This window comes from Podarcis melisellensis (genome assembly GCF_964234715.1).
Source record: "Podarcis melisellensis genome assembly, chromosome: 10".
In the NCBI taxonomy this organism is placed as follows: domain Eukaryota; kingdom Metazoa; phylum Chordata; class Lepidosauria; order Squamata; family Lacertidae; genus Podarcis; species Podarcis melisellensis.
In genome coordinates, this window is record NC_138542.1 from 61,843,279 (window position 1) to 61,857,775 (window position 14,497).

The window sequence follows — 14,497 nt, forward strand, 5'->3', positions numbered from 1 at the left end:
GGATTTCCTACAGGCCTCTGAGTGGCCACTGTGAGAACAGGATGCTGAACTGGATGAGCCACTAGCCTGATCCAGCAGGGTCTTCTTAAGTCCTTGTGCAATAGCAAGTCAGGGACTGGCAGGGCTCCAAAGAGTGTGTGGTGGAGGCAGGGGAGCAGGGGAGTGACCCAGGAGAGGGGACGAAGTGCCACTCACAAGGCAGGAGTCAAGGGAGGAGGGAGAGTCAGGGCAGTCCAAGGTGGAAGAAGGCACGCAGAATGTGGCGGAGGAAGAAGGGGCGGTTCAGGTGAGTGATGGATAAGCAGATTCCCCACCCCACTGTCTCCTAGAACCAGGAGGGGCATGAAAAGGGAAGAGCAGTGATGACTTCTGTGCAGGAGAAGTCTAAGGTTGTGGGCATGCAATCTGGCAGAAGATGGTATATCATCCATCATGTCCTAGTTCAGTACTCTAACTACTCCGCCACACAGACTCTATTTTTTTCCTGGGTTTGACAACACTATCTCCATTTGTGACTCCTGGCAACCAATATTCAGAGGCATACTGCACCTCCAGCACTGGAGACAGAACATAGCCATGATGGCTATTAGCCTTTGATAGCCTTTTCTTCCATGAATTTATAAGTTTGCTCAAAGGCATGCTGCATTATAAAATTGCTTTAGAATATTTGCTTCTTTTTAACAAGAATGATATTCAAGGAGTATTCTATCTGCATTTGTTTTTGTTTTTTTAAATGCAGCAACCCAGACAGGAAATTTTATTCCTCCTTTTGGGGAGACAGCTGCTGCCATCCAAGATGCATTTGTTTTACAAGGAGGGAAAAATCATGCCGAAATGATTGGGTGGGAGAGGAGGGAGCTCTTGAAACCCCAAACCATAGAATGATCATCCAGCAACTTTTTTAAAAGAAGCCCAAGCTCATCATAACACGAGCACAGTCTGCTACTCAAAGGAGCAACGGGGGAAGGGGGGGCAAAACCTTAGAGCTCCACTTTCATTTAGCAGCCCGATAAATTACAGAACCAATGAAATGCAATGAGATCAAAGACACTGAACTATTTGATTTTCTCACACATGAGTGAGTGGCTACTGTGTGCAATGATTACACATCAGCATTGAATAACTAGGACGATTCTGAATGCAGAACTTGTACCCTGGTGATAATGTTGCTGGGAGAAAATGAGGCAAATAAACATTCTTTTGGTCTGTCGTACAATGAATAGCATGTGTGCTTATACATACATAATTCTGCAAGCAAGCTAATGAGTTTGTTTTAGGGCTCTGCCAGGCTAAAGGATATGGATATTTCCCTAAAATCTGTGGCATTCCCAAGAAGAAATATGGTCTTTGCAGTGGCGTAGCGTGGGTTGTCAGCACCCGGGGCAAGGCAAGTAATTTGCGCCCCCTAACCCGTGGATTTTAGTAGGGGCAGAGAGCTGCGAGTGCGAGCGTGCCCCCCCCCCAATGTTGCGCCCGGTGCGGCCGGGCCCCCCTGCACCCCCATGCTGCGCCACTGGGTCTTTGCACTGAGTAAGCACAAGGTCTGTCTGCGCACGTCAGATGGTGAGACATGCACATGCTACCCAGTGTTTTTTAAAAGAAGACATGTTCAATGGAGGCCCTTTGCACATGTTCAATTTGTGGCACATGCTTTTCCTGTCATTTCTGTTTTGCATGTGCCAAAGCTGGGAACTGTTTCTGAAACATATTTTCCAGGGGCTCAAGTGAGTCCGGGCTCAAGCAATGATGGCTGCTGCCTGTTGAGACTGGTAGGGTGGAAGGCAGGGAGACCAATGGCAAGTGGAGGCACAGCCAAAGTCAGGCAGAGCCAACTGATTCTAGTTTTGCCTTCATCTTCTTCTCCGCTCAGTTCTACCAAGGCAACACTTGGAGGAGTCACTCCCTGGGATTTGTGGGGGCTGACTAAGACTGAGGTTCATGGGCAGTGCTATTAACTCTTAACAGACAAGTAATTCATTTATCCAAAGTATTTTCACCTCACTCTTCAGCAAAAAAACAACAACAACGCCAAAAGATTCCCAGGGCTGCTTACAGGTAGTAATAAAACCATCCTTTTCCTCACTCTCAAAGGCATGGCACAAAAGGAAAAGGGATTTGGTGGGAGGAGAAAGAAAAGCAACACTACTTCTCTACAGAATAGAGTCCGTTCTACAGGAATGGAAAGAGCTCAAGGAGAGGAAGAGCAGAACAGATGGAGAGGACTTAAAGTCCAATCTGCTATAGGCCAGTGGAGAATGAGTGATACTAGATGTCAGTTGAGCAGGGAGCCTATTCATAGAATCATAGAGGGGACCACAAGCGTCATCTAGTCCAACTTGCTGCAAGGTAGGAATCTTTTTCCCAACATGGGGTTTGAACCCATGATCCTGAGATTAAGGGTCTCATGCTCTACCAACTGCCCCTTTTCAGCTGTCTTGGGTCTGATTCAACTGGGCTTTTCTTACATGCCACAAAGTCACCTGTGCATTCATATGTCCCTACTTTCCCCCCTAGATTGTAAGAGGGGAACTGAAATTTGCACTTTGTGACCAATGTCTTTGATGACCTTCCCACCTTCCATCCTAATCGGCAACACGCTAGTTCCTCTTCCTTGTTTTACATGTATCTTAAGAACAGAAATCTATGTTTAATAATAATAAAAAATCAGTGATTACACACAGTTCATTGAACACAAAAATTGCTAGTTAAAATGTCAGGTACCATATAACTAGCACTGGACAAATCATTAATGATTAATAATCCGCCTGACAAATGTCACCTCTTCCCCTCTCCTGCTGGTGAATTATTGCTGGAAGGCTATCATTTATAATTTCTCATATTTGCCCAGGATTTCTCCCAAAGCAGTTTGTACCAACTCTGAATCCAGATGTTGTGGGAGGTTTGATTTGTTGTGATAAATATGAATGGCTTGAGATTGATCACAAATAGACCTTCTCAGGGATAACTCCAGGAAAAGCTTGTTTGGGGGAAGCAAAGTTTGATGAAGTTCATCATGGAAAGTGCCTGTCTAATTTCAGTCAGGAGGGAGTTCCACATGCTTGGGCCACCAACACTGAAGGCACAACTTCTAATAGTTGCGATCTGTATCTGAGACATGGGGGATCGCCAACAGAGACTTAAGTGACTGGGTTAAGGAGGTAAGTGATCAAATGGTCATTAAGCAGCTTGTATCTTAGGAGGTCATGCTGACGATTATATAGAAACAACCACACTGTTATTTTCAGTAAATGACCCATGTCCCTATACTACAGTGGTTTAACAATAAACAGAACTGCAGTTTTCAAAATGGTTTAGCAATCAATCCCTCTTCCTAGAGACCTCTGGGATTTGTAGCTTTCCAAGGGGAATAGGAGTCTCCTAACAACTCTCAGCACCCTCAACAAACTACAATGCCCAGGACTCTTTGGGGAAATCCATGGCTGTTAAAAGCAGCATGATGCTGCTTTAAATGTATAATATGGATAGAGCCTCAGATCCATTGAAAGAGAATTGGGCGGGGCAGCTGTGAAATCTGTTTCTTTGCCACTTTTTTAATCCATCCAGGCTTTGAGTGCAAAAGAATGGTTTGAACATCTCTTAAGAGTAACTCAAGTGACCTTGAGTAGGTGCTCTGTTGGCAGGGTAATTAAAGGACAAACACCCAATCACTACACGCTAACAGGCTGGTATTAACAATTGCGGAGCTCCTGCTGCAGTGCCTAAATGATATGTGTGCACGTAGCAGCAACAGATTTAATGCCTTGTTATAGCTTGATAGATGGATAAATAGATCAAGAGGCAAACGGCTGTAAATGAGGGGGACCATTTACTCCATTTCAGCCATAACAAAGCACTGGCGTTTATCATGTCCAACTGGCTTCAATCAGGGAAGCAGGGGGGGGGGAGAGGAATCAGGAAGGGTGAACCTTGAAGGCATCTTTGGCCCAGTTTTGGCTGCTTCTTAAAAGTGAAATCACCATGGCAAGCGCTTGGAGGATAGCTATTTATAAATTAGGACAGCCCTGTATAATTTGTCACACACGCATACACTAGTCAAATGCAGTCCATAAGCCACACATAACCCTCTTTGTTTGGGGGGTTTTCTGCCTCCTTGGCACTGTAAGGAGCTGGGAACTCATCAGCAAGCTGTGATAGATAGGGGCTATGTACCAGGACCAGCCTCTTTGGGGATCCCACTGCCAATCCTCAGGGGGCTTTGGGGGGCACTTATGCATTGCCCCCCCCCAAAAAAAGGAAATGCATCACAAAAAAGGGAGACAAAATAGGACACTGATTTCCATAACATTTACATATGCTGGTTTAGAAATAGCTACTATAATTTAAGTAACAGTCTCAGAGCGCTTTACATTAACATTACAAGACTCATAGCTGTGACATAGAAGACCGTGGCTGCCCCTCTGGAAATTGCTATAATTTACATTGAATTGCAAGTTGTCTCGCTATAGTTGAGAAGGCTGTATCCAGGTGAACTAGGTGTCTGCTCATTCTCCTGTTGAGAATAATTTCTGATGGGCATCTTCATGGCCCTTCCTGCTCTCCTGCTCTCCTTTCTTGGATTGCACACACATGGCATTTAATTTTAGAATCAATGGAAACCAAGTGTTTGCTTTCTGTATGTGGTCTACACACAGTCTAGATGTGCGTGTACTTCTCAAGAAACAGATTTCATTCAAAAAACAAAAGCTCAAAGAAAATTGATTCTGCATCGTCCTGTAGTGTGTCCATGTAGGCTCTCACAGCCATGGGGAATATAGCTACACCTGCCCAACAACATTGCTGGTGGGTTATGTGGCATTTGCTCTCCTAGATGTGTGACATCATGCTGGGTTCATAAGGAAAGGGTTAACTAATTGTAAAATGACTAACCAATGGGAACTCAAGGGGAGGAGTTAGAGTTAGGGTGGTTGAGAAGTCAGTCTGGAGTTAAAGAAGAGACAGAGAGGATAAGTCTGTGGGTTGGGCTAGTCTGATGTGAGAGAGTGAGAGAATCTGTTAAGAGGAGTCAGTCAAACAGTTGATATAATCAGTCAGAAGGTATTAGGAAGGTACAGGCTGGTAAAGAAACTAAAGTTAATAAACTGACAGGAATATTATCTGAGAAACCATAAACTTGTTAATGCTTATAAAATAAACTTGTTTATTTGGTTCAATTTTAACAACTGTCTGGACTCAGTGTTTTACCCGAGAGTAACGGGTTGGTGGCAGCAGGGAAGCAAGCACAGTGGTGGCACAGGGATCAATAGACCGTTAAATGTCCGGGGACCCTGTGTGATTGCCACAGGTATATACCAAGATTGCAGCCCTGAAGCTCACTGGTTATTGTGAGGGTTAAATGGGGAGAACTATGTACACCACATTGAGATCTTTGGAAGATAAAGGTGGTATATAAATGTGGTGGTGGTGGTGGTGGTGGTGGTGAAGAAGAAGAAGAAGAAGAAGAAGAAGAAGAAGAAGAAGAAGAAGAAGAAGAAGAAAGAATCATAGTCAATGACAGGCAGACCTAAATAATTGTACCTTTGTTGCCATGTTCCTCTTCCTTGCTGAGTTCTACAAGAGCAGCACTGTGACTCAGAAGGAGGAAACTGATAGACAGTGACACTCTCTGGACTGGTTGTAAATAAGAAGGCAGGACTGAGTGAGGATACACTGAGGTTGGTAGGGTGGTTGCCCTGTTGCCCTGTTGGACCAGCGTTCACTGCCTGTACCCCTCTGCACTGCCTCCTCCTGGAGATTTAAGCGTGTGAGTGGCACAAAGCCCTAATATCACTTACCCTAAAATAACACAGTGCCTTTCTTCCCTGCTTCACATCGTAAGAGGATTTAAAAGGAAAAGAAAGGGGAAAGCTGGAGCAAACAAGGAGAAAGTGACAAGTAGAATCCATCACGCCAGATAGACAGTGCACAGGCTCAGAACATTGTCATCCCGCATTGCATCTCTGCCTCAAGTCTGGCTCTGCTACTCCCCAATAATATAGTCTCACCACTCCAGTTTTCCATCCGTCTTGTCTGTCTAACAACTCTAAAAATAAACAGAAAATGCTTTCACGTATATGGATCTTCTTTCCCTGCACCCTGCTTGTTCAAAACATGACAATCTACTGTACTGACTTTTCTGTATCTGGAGGTGTGTTGACATTCTTTTTCTTTTTGCCAGTACTAGTTAAGACTCCTTATTACAGCAGCAACAGCAGCAAGACTTGGTTGCTGCATAGGCAAGTAAAGCAGCTGTTGGAAGCTTTTATATCTGAATGGTGTTACAGAATTGCAACAGAGGCAGATTTCCTCTGGATGTATTGCAATGGTGGGGAGAACTGTTTGATTTTTGCCTGTCTGTTAAACCGTTTGTGTGGGGTGGAGAGGTGTCTGCTGTTTATTCCAGACTTCATTGTGCAACTTACAAGACCCAACGATTTTCCAGAAGTTGCTGATTTGAGGTAGATATCCTCAATAAAAAAAAACCTTCTCTGCACAGCTGGAAATCTATTCCTGAATTCTCTTAATTACAAAAGTGTAAAGGTAAAGGTAAAGGTACCCCTGCCCGTACGGGCCAGTCTTGACAGACTCTGGGGTTGTGCGCCCATCTCACTTAAGAGGCCAGGGGCCAGCGCTGTCCGGAGACACTTCCGGGTCACGTGGCCAGCGTGACATCGCTGCTCTGGCGAGCCAGAGCCGCACACGGAAACGCCGTTTACCTTCCCGCTAGTAAGTGGTCCCTATTTATCTACTTGCACCCGGAGGTGCTTTCGAACTGCTAGGTTGGCAGGTGCTGGGACCGAGCAGCGGGAGCACACCCCGCCGCAGGGATTCGAACCACCGACCTTTCGATCGCCAAGTCCTAGGCGCTGAGGCTTTAACCCACAGCGCCACCTGCATCCCTTACAAAAGTGTAGGTTACCTCTAATATTAGAAAATGGTTAGTTTGCAGCTTTCCAGGCAGATGAAATGCTCTTTGTTAGTTGGGTCTCTCCTATCACTACCTGGAGATGTTGGGGATTGAACCTGGGACCTTCTTCATGCAAGGCAGGTGCTCTACCACTGAGCTCCAGCACTTCCCCTAGTTGACAAAGATATGCTCAGTTCTGCTGGAAAGCAAGACTCTTGGCAATTAATCAAGTGAGCAAAAGCAGCAAGTGAATTGACCCATCAGTGGACGTCACCACAGTACCTTGGCAACAGCTTCCACATCTGCAGCAACTAAAGGGGGGGCAGAGACACCAGCTGGGAAACTTGCCTATTGTCCATTTGTTTGTAGCAGCTGTTCAGACATGCTGTTAATCTGGCCATAATATTGTGCTGGCCCTCTACAGATCTCTCTCTCGCTTTCTCCCAGATTGCACTTCCTATTTTGGTGTTCTTATTAGTTTAAATGGCTTTAAAAGGAGATTAGGGAAGCTGGTGGCAAAGAGGTCTCTCCTCTCATTTAGCTATAAAGGCAGTGTACTTCTGAATGCCAGTTTCTGAGGAGTGAAAGAATTTGATTTTTGGAGATTTTTAATTATGAAAAATTAAACAACAGGTACTGGGGACAGTGCGTTCAGAATAAAATCCAGAATGTGAATATAAGGCTACAAGACAATCATTTGAGGGAGTTGGGTATGTTTAGCCTGGATAGCAGGAGACTGAGAAGAGATCTTCAAATATTTCAATGTCACGTGGAAGATGAGGCAAACTTGTTTTCTCCTGCCCCAGAGGGTAGGAAAACCCAAACCAATGGCTTCAAGTTACAAGAAAGGAGATTCCAGCTGAACATCAGGAAGAACTTTATGATCATAACAGTTGCTTGACAGTGGAACGGTCTCCCTCAGAAGGTGGTGGTCTCTCCTTCATTGGAGGCTTTTAAGTAGAGGTTGGAAGGTCATCTGTCATGGATGCTTTAGTTGAGATTCCTGCATTGCAAGGGATTGGACTAGATGACACTCAGGGTCCCTTCCAACTCTACAATTCTGTGAGCCCTGCCTGAAAAGCCACTGCCAGTCAGTGCAAACAACACTGAGAAAAACAAACCAGCAGTATGTCCTTGTTAGGTGTTAGTTCATTAAAGGCATAGTGGTGGGATAAAAATTCATAAATTTCATCTCTGTGCATGTGCAGACTGCTTGCCACTGAGAACTGCCTTGCACATTATGCCATAGCCTGTGTTCAGCCATCTTTAGGCTGAATGTTCATTTTTTATGTTTAACAGTGACAAATATTGTAACCACAGCTAGTCTCTCATATTTTGGGGCTCCAGGTAGGGCTGTGTCTGCATGAGAAAATGTGACTTGCCTCCTAATAAACCTGAAGCAATGTTTAGCTTACAGTGCCCATGCACATAAAACACTTGTATGCCTTTGTAGCTGTACACCAATTCACCCCACCGCAAGCTCCCTTTGGTTTGTCCAACATGAGAATGCATTTCAGACAAGTTAAGAAGCCATGCCCAAAATAATAATATTTTTTCTGCCTTTTTTGCTGCTTTGAACTCCATTCCCAAATATTCTTTGCCTCTCCAGTGATCAAGGCACAACAGATTTTGAAGGAGATGGCCACATTACATTAGATTTGTCTGTTACTCTTTCATCATGTCGGGGGAAATCATAGACTGATCATTAAATATAATAATACAGCAATAAGAGAGATAAAGGGGAGGACATCTGTCGCATACAGGATTTATATTTAGTGATTAACAGTCTGTGTTTTCTTTCCTGCTGCACTGTGGCATATCAAGTCCTCAGATTATGTGAGCATTTAAAAGCTGAAAGTGATGTGGTTCAGAATTAAATCTAATCTGGTTGGAAAACACAGTGATGCAGCAATATTAGAAATTGTAGCTCTTGAACCCTAAGTGATCCCCGCCTACTCTTGGCTGTTTCAAAAAGAAAAGCATATTGTTTGTTCTATGAATATGGTGTTTTGGCATGCAAACGTTTCCCATGAGCTCACTCCTTGTTTTCTTGGGGGGAAAGGGTATTATACATCCACCTTGGGTGCATGATATAATAATGTGCCATTTCACACATTAGAGTTCTCTTACACAGAAACCACTTCCATAAAATGTGGGAAAACCATAAAATATCTGTGCACAGAGCATGGGTAGGCAAACCATTTTAAGCCCAAGGGCCACATTCCATAATGGGAAACTTTTTGGAAACCACAAGCCAATGGTGGGTGGAGTGAGAGGCAAGAAGAGCAAGAAATAAAAATTTTACTTTTGCATAGTAGGCTAGTTTACACACACACACTGCTCTCTATCCATCCAGACAAGCAAGACGCATTGTATGCCAAGGCCTCATGACCCACAGTTCCCTAGTAATTAATAAACACACAGACACGAGTATTTAGGTTTATGGGATCAAATAGGCCACAACTTTATTAGTTATAGGTGTGAGCAGTTTGGCTTAGGCATTGGGTGAAGGCAGGCTATATCTCGACTCCCGCCCTTCTACAGGAAGTCCATCTAAGGGTAAACCACCAATAGGGGGAGCCCTATGACTTATATCAAATAGGGGCACCCTGATGAGTCCCCATTGGGGTTGTGGATTGGCCCAAGCACACTTCTGGACATCAGACAGGATCCACACCCCTAGATCCCTTTAACAGGATACCCTTAATGAGGATTAGCAGGGGGAGGCTACAACCTCCCCTCCATCCAAACAAAGGCTTACCCAATGCCTAACCTCACAAAGTTGTGATGACTGCTACAATGTAGGTGAAAACCGAATGGCTGATGCCAATTTGCCAAGTGGAAGAAAATCCTACCCGGCCCCAACGTTTGTCCATAGCAAGGTCGTGTCATAGCAAAGCATGAAAAAGAGGGTGGGTGGGTTGGGGGATCCAGAGAAAGGGTGAGAGAGGAAAGCCCCCCCCCCCCGGCTGCACTGCAGTTAAATTTCCTGCAGCCACGCCCCCTACCAGCCCTGATTGGCCAGCAGGACCACACTGGGTGTGACCCCACCCAGCACCGGGGACACGGCCAGGACAGCACGAGGGGGTGTCAACTCCCTGCCCCCACGCCGGATCACTGCAGGGGCCCAGATGCCTGGCCGCAATACCGCCCACAGAAAAAGGTGAGTGGGCTTATCATCCAGCTAGACAAAAAACACACAAAGTGAAACACCAGCTTGGGAAGACAGGATGTGTCATAGGCAATGTTCCAAGGGCTGGATTTGGCCCTTAGGCTTGAGGTTTCCCACCCCTGGTGCAGATCATCATGTCATGACTCCATGTATGCTCCAGGTGGATGCTATTGATGTATCAATGCATGTGCATACTTGCCATTGTCACATCTAGCGATGGACAGACCAGTTTCAAGAACTTTTGTTTAGAGAATGATGTGGTTCTCATACAAGTAAGTGACTCATAGTTGAAATGGGCTTGAATACCCTTCAAAGCAAAGATCTAAGTGGACTCCTTGTATTTGAAGTTTATTAGGTATGACCTGAACAAATCTATGTAGCTATTTTATGTTGAATCAGACCACTGCATCATCTGTGCTCAAAGTGTCTGCTTTGCCTGGCAACAGTTCTCCAAGGCCTTAGGCAAAAGGACTTCCCAGACCTGCTAGAGAGTGAACCTGGGACCTTAAGAACATATGGAAAGCCCTGATGGAGTAGACCAAATGTTTATCAAACCCAAGCAGCATGTTTCCTACAATGGCCAAACTGGCACATGTAGGAAGCCCAAACATGATAGGATGAATAATTGCGAGAGCACTTAAGTGTGCTCCCTATTCTTCATTTGCATCAAAAAGTCAGCACATCTTTTTCTGCTATCCTGCATGGGGGTGATCTCAAATTGCTTTGCAAGCAGATCGGGGAAAGCATAGACAGTTGACAAACTTAGCAGAGAATTATGGCATGTCGAGAACTCAGCAGACAGGAAACTGGGCAGGTTTTAGGAAGGTCACCGGGAACTGGAATCAACTCCCTAAAAGAGATTGTCAAAGACTTCAGCTCTCGTGGAAAATTACTTTCTCAAGGTAGCAAATGAGCCCTGTGGCGGTTTCATGGTTTATGGCATCCTCCAGGACTTATTAAACTGGTCAATAACTAAACAGGTTCAATCAAGTAATCAAGCCGCTACACATCATAAAAGTTCAGAGTTCTCTGGAATTGCTGTTTTAGCATCTAGTCTTTAATGACAACAGCCTCCGGTTAAAAACAAACACATTGGAATCACCAAGAGTAGTCAATTTGCCAGATGATTGAGGCCTGTCTGTTTCCCATCTAAACATTCTGAGATCAAAGGGGGAATAGAAGCACTTAGCCTTCAGGCCTGTTTCTTTTAAGTCCATATTAAAAAAAGAATAACGATGAGGTGCTTTCTTTAAAATTGTTGCTTCGTCATGGGAAACTTTAGTTCAAGTTTCAAACTAAGGTACATTGGGGTAATCCAACACATTGGCACAATGTTCTGTTAATAAACTGGGGGTGCTGCCAGACTTCAGGAGGTAGCAGGGAGGACTTGGCCCAATAACAGCAATGGGCCACCAACTCATCCTCCGCAGTCAGGGCAGGGCCAAGCCACATGCTTTCTATGCCACCTGGCTGCAGCTCTGGCAGCAACACCACTTCACCAGGTCCCCAAGCATACTGCACTGGTTGGTGAGTGGAGGCACTTTTCAATGAGGGCTAAGATGTATTTCCATCCATGGTAGCTGCTAGCCATCTTGCCCAAAATGCCATATCCTGGCCTGTAGATCTGTGAAATCTATTAGTCTGTGGGCCATGGAATAACGTTTTAGGTAACCTAAAATGGTGGGCAGCCACCACAGATGAGAGCTGAACTCTGCTCCTGTTCAAAAGCAGATGCACATGCAACACACGCTGCAAAAAGCATCTGAGAGTCTAGTGGGGAGAATGAAAAATAGCAGTGCAGGTGGGTCTCAGCCAGTGCCTGACCTAGCTGACTGCTGGCACCAGGCCTGATTATTTCTATCACTGCCAGCTCCAGATTTGAGGCAACATGCCCTTAAAGGCCCCTTTCTCTGAATGGGTCAAGATCCTCGTTGGTGCTGTTGCCACTGCCCATTTGCTTGCTCTGTTCTCCTAGGCTCAACCTGCAAAGGGAGAGAAGCAACTGGTGCTGATGCTCCTTCTCCTGGCTCCTTTCACTGCTTGCTCATTCAAATAGGGCAGGTATATTGTCAGCAATGACAACAAGGAACAGGAGCAATGAAATCAAGGGATTCAAAGAGTTGTCGTTAGAACACAAGAAGAGCCTTGCTGAACGAGACCAATGACCCATCTAGTCCAGCACCCTCTTCTCACAATGACCAACCAGATGCCTGTGAGAAACCCACAAGCAGGATCTGAGCCCAAGAGCACTCTTGTTTCCCACAGGAGGCAGTGATAACCATAAACTTAGATAGCATTGTTTGGACTCCAATTCGCATCAACCCCAGCCAGTATGGCCAATGGTCAGGGGTGATAGGATATGGAGTTCAACAATATCTGGAGGGCCAAAGTTTAGCCACCTCTGCTCTGGCGTGCAAGTCCTCCCAGCAAAGTCTGTGTCAGTTCTTTTTTCTGAACAGAGCCAAGGGCACCGCTGGCTCTAAGTCAACATGTAGCAGTGGCAACACTTGTTCCATGTAGACAATGCTGTGACTGTGTTCTGATATGAATGGAATCATTTTCAATTCGAAAACTGAGAGCTGCTTTCATCAGCCAAAGAAAGCAACTTGTCCCCATTTGTTTTCCTGCATAAAGTTTTATATCAGTCTAATTGTGCATTGATTGCAGTTCTAAGAAGATGTTAGTGTTTTCGTTACAAGCACTTTTAGATGCTAAAGTATTGCAATTTGTTGTTTGATTTACATTTTCATGAAAATGGTTTGTGTTCTGTTAAGGCACAGGGAATTAAATGAGCGTTGTTTCCATAAGCATAGCCCATCACTCAGACTCCCTTGCCCCACCTTCCCTTGGAGGAAGAGAACCCAGTGCTTCACCCCAAGATGAAAGAGGGGAGCTGGCTTTTTCTGATGAACCCTTAAGGTACTGATTTTAGTGGGCTAGTGGGGGGACATGATTTGGCTGAGGGTCAACAAGCTGAGACTGAATCATGGTAAGCTGGAGACTTTTGGGTGGGTGATTCCCGAGTTTCAGAGCCAGGGAGTTGCTTAGGTGTGCAAGCTAGAGAGTTCACCAATTCTCAATGGGGTTGCACTCCATCTGAAGGAGAACAGATGGAGCACATTTAGCTCCATCCCTGTCATTGGAGGCCCAGGTAGCCTCCATGGTGAGGGGTGCCTATTATCAACTTAAGTTGGTACACCAAATACGCACTTTCCTGGACTGCAGTAACTTGGCCACTGTGATTCTTGCATTCGTAACCTCACTACTGAACTACTGTAACATGTCTTTGAGACTAGTCTGGAAACTGAAGGTGGTGCAGATTGCTGCAGTCAAGTTGTTGTCTAGAGCACCAGGACATTCACATATTACACCTGTGTTGAGGTAACATATTAAGCACACACACACACAAATTTCCTTCCACAATGTGAGCTCTGGGAGAAACCCTATGCTTGTGGTGCTACAGTTCAGTAATTGTTGGCTCTGGATTTGAAGGCTTTATGGGCAGATCCTGATTAGATGGTAATGAGTGATACTCCACTTACTTCAAAATGTGATAAGCCAACCTGGCTACATATGGGACCCTCCTCTTTAATTTGCTAAGTTGGGCCTGAACTACTGACTGAAAATTGGGTCCTGATGGTACCGCTGCCAAACTTCAGGTTTGTGTGTACAGCCCTGAGGAGCTGAATGGAACACTCTTTAATATACCTGTGATGTTGCCATAATGGCTGTGGAGCCTGAAAAACTATGTGCTGCAGGCCAGTTTTTAGAGCCCTGCCAGGGAGCTGTATAGAACCCTGTTCAATAAACCAACATTGTTATCATCAAGGACTGCTCCCTGCTCCCTCAGTTTCCCTCCTACACAAATGTGACACCAGGGCCCCTATCAGCAGGGCTTGCTAGTGAAGACTGGCTGGAAGGCAAGTCTGAAGACTGAACCGTTAGGTCCAGTCGCGGACGACTCTGGGGATGTGGCGCTCATCTCGCTTTACTGGCCGAGGGAACCGGCGTACAGCTTCCGGGTCATGACTAAGCCGCTTCTGGTGAACCAGAGCAGCACACGGAAATGCCTTTTACCCTCCCGCCAGAGCAGTACCTATTTATCTACTTGCACTTCGTGCTTTCGAACTGCTAGGCTGGCAGGAGCAGGGACAGAGCAACGGGAGCTCATCCCGTTGCGCGGATTCGAACCACCAACCTTCTGACTGGCAAGCCCTAGGCTCTGTGGTTTAACCTACAGTGCCACCCGCGTCCCAGGCAGCCAGAAAAGACCTGCCATTTTTCCAGTGGCCTCTGATAAGACAAATAAGGAACAGCTGGGAGAGACACGGCCATTGCCTGTCTGGTTATAAGGAACCCCTGTAGGGTTCCTTATAACCAGAGGAGGAAGGAACTGGGTGTGGCAGAGAGGACACTAAAAG

General features: G+C 45.5%; 1 long non-coding RNA gene across 3 annotated transcripts in view; it reads left to right on the forward strand.

The window, feature by feature from the left end:
• The window catches only part of LOC309378852, a 156,640-nt gene that overhangs the window by 70,593 nt on the left and 71,550 nt on the right, over positions 1–14,497 (forward strand). The window lies entirely within an intron of this gene.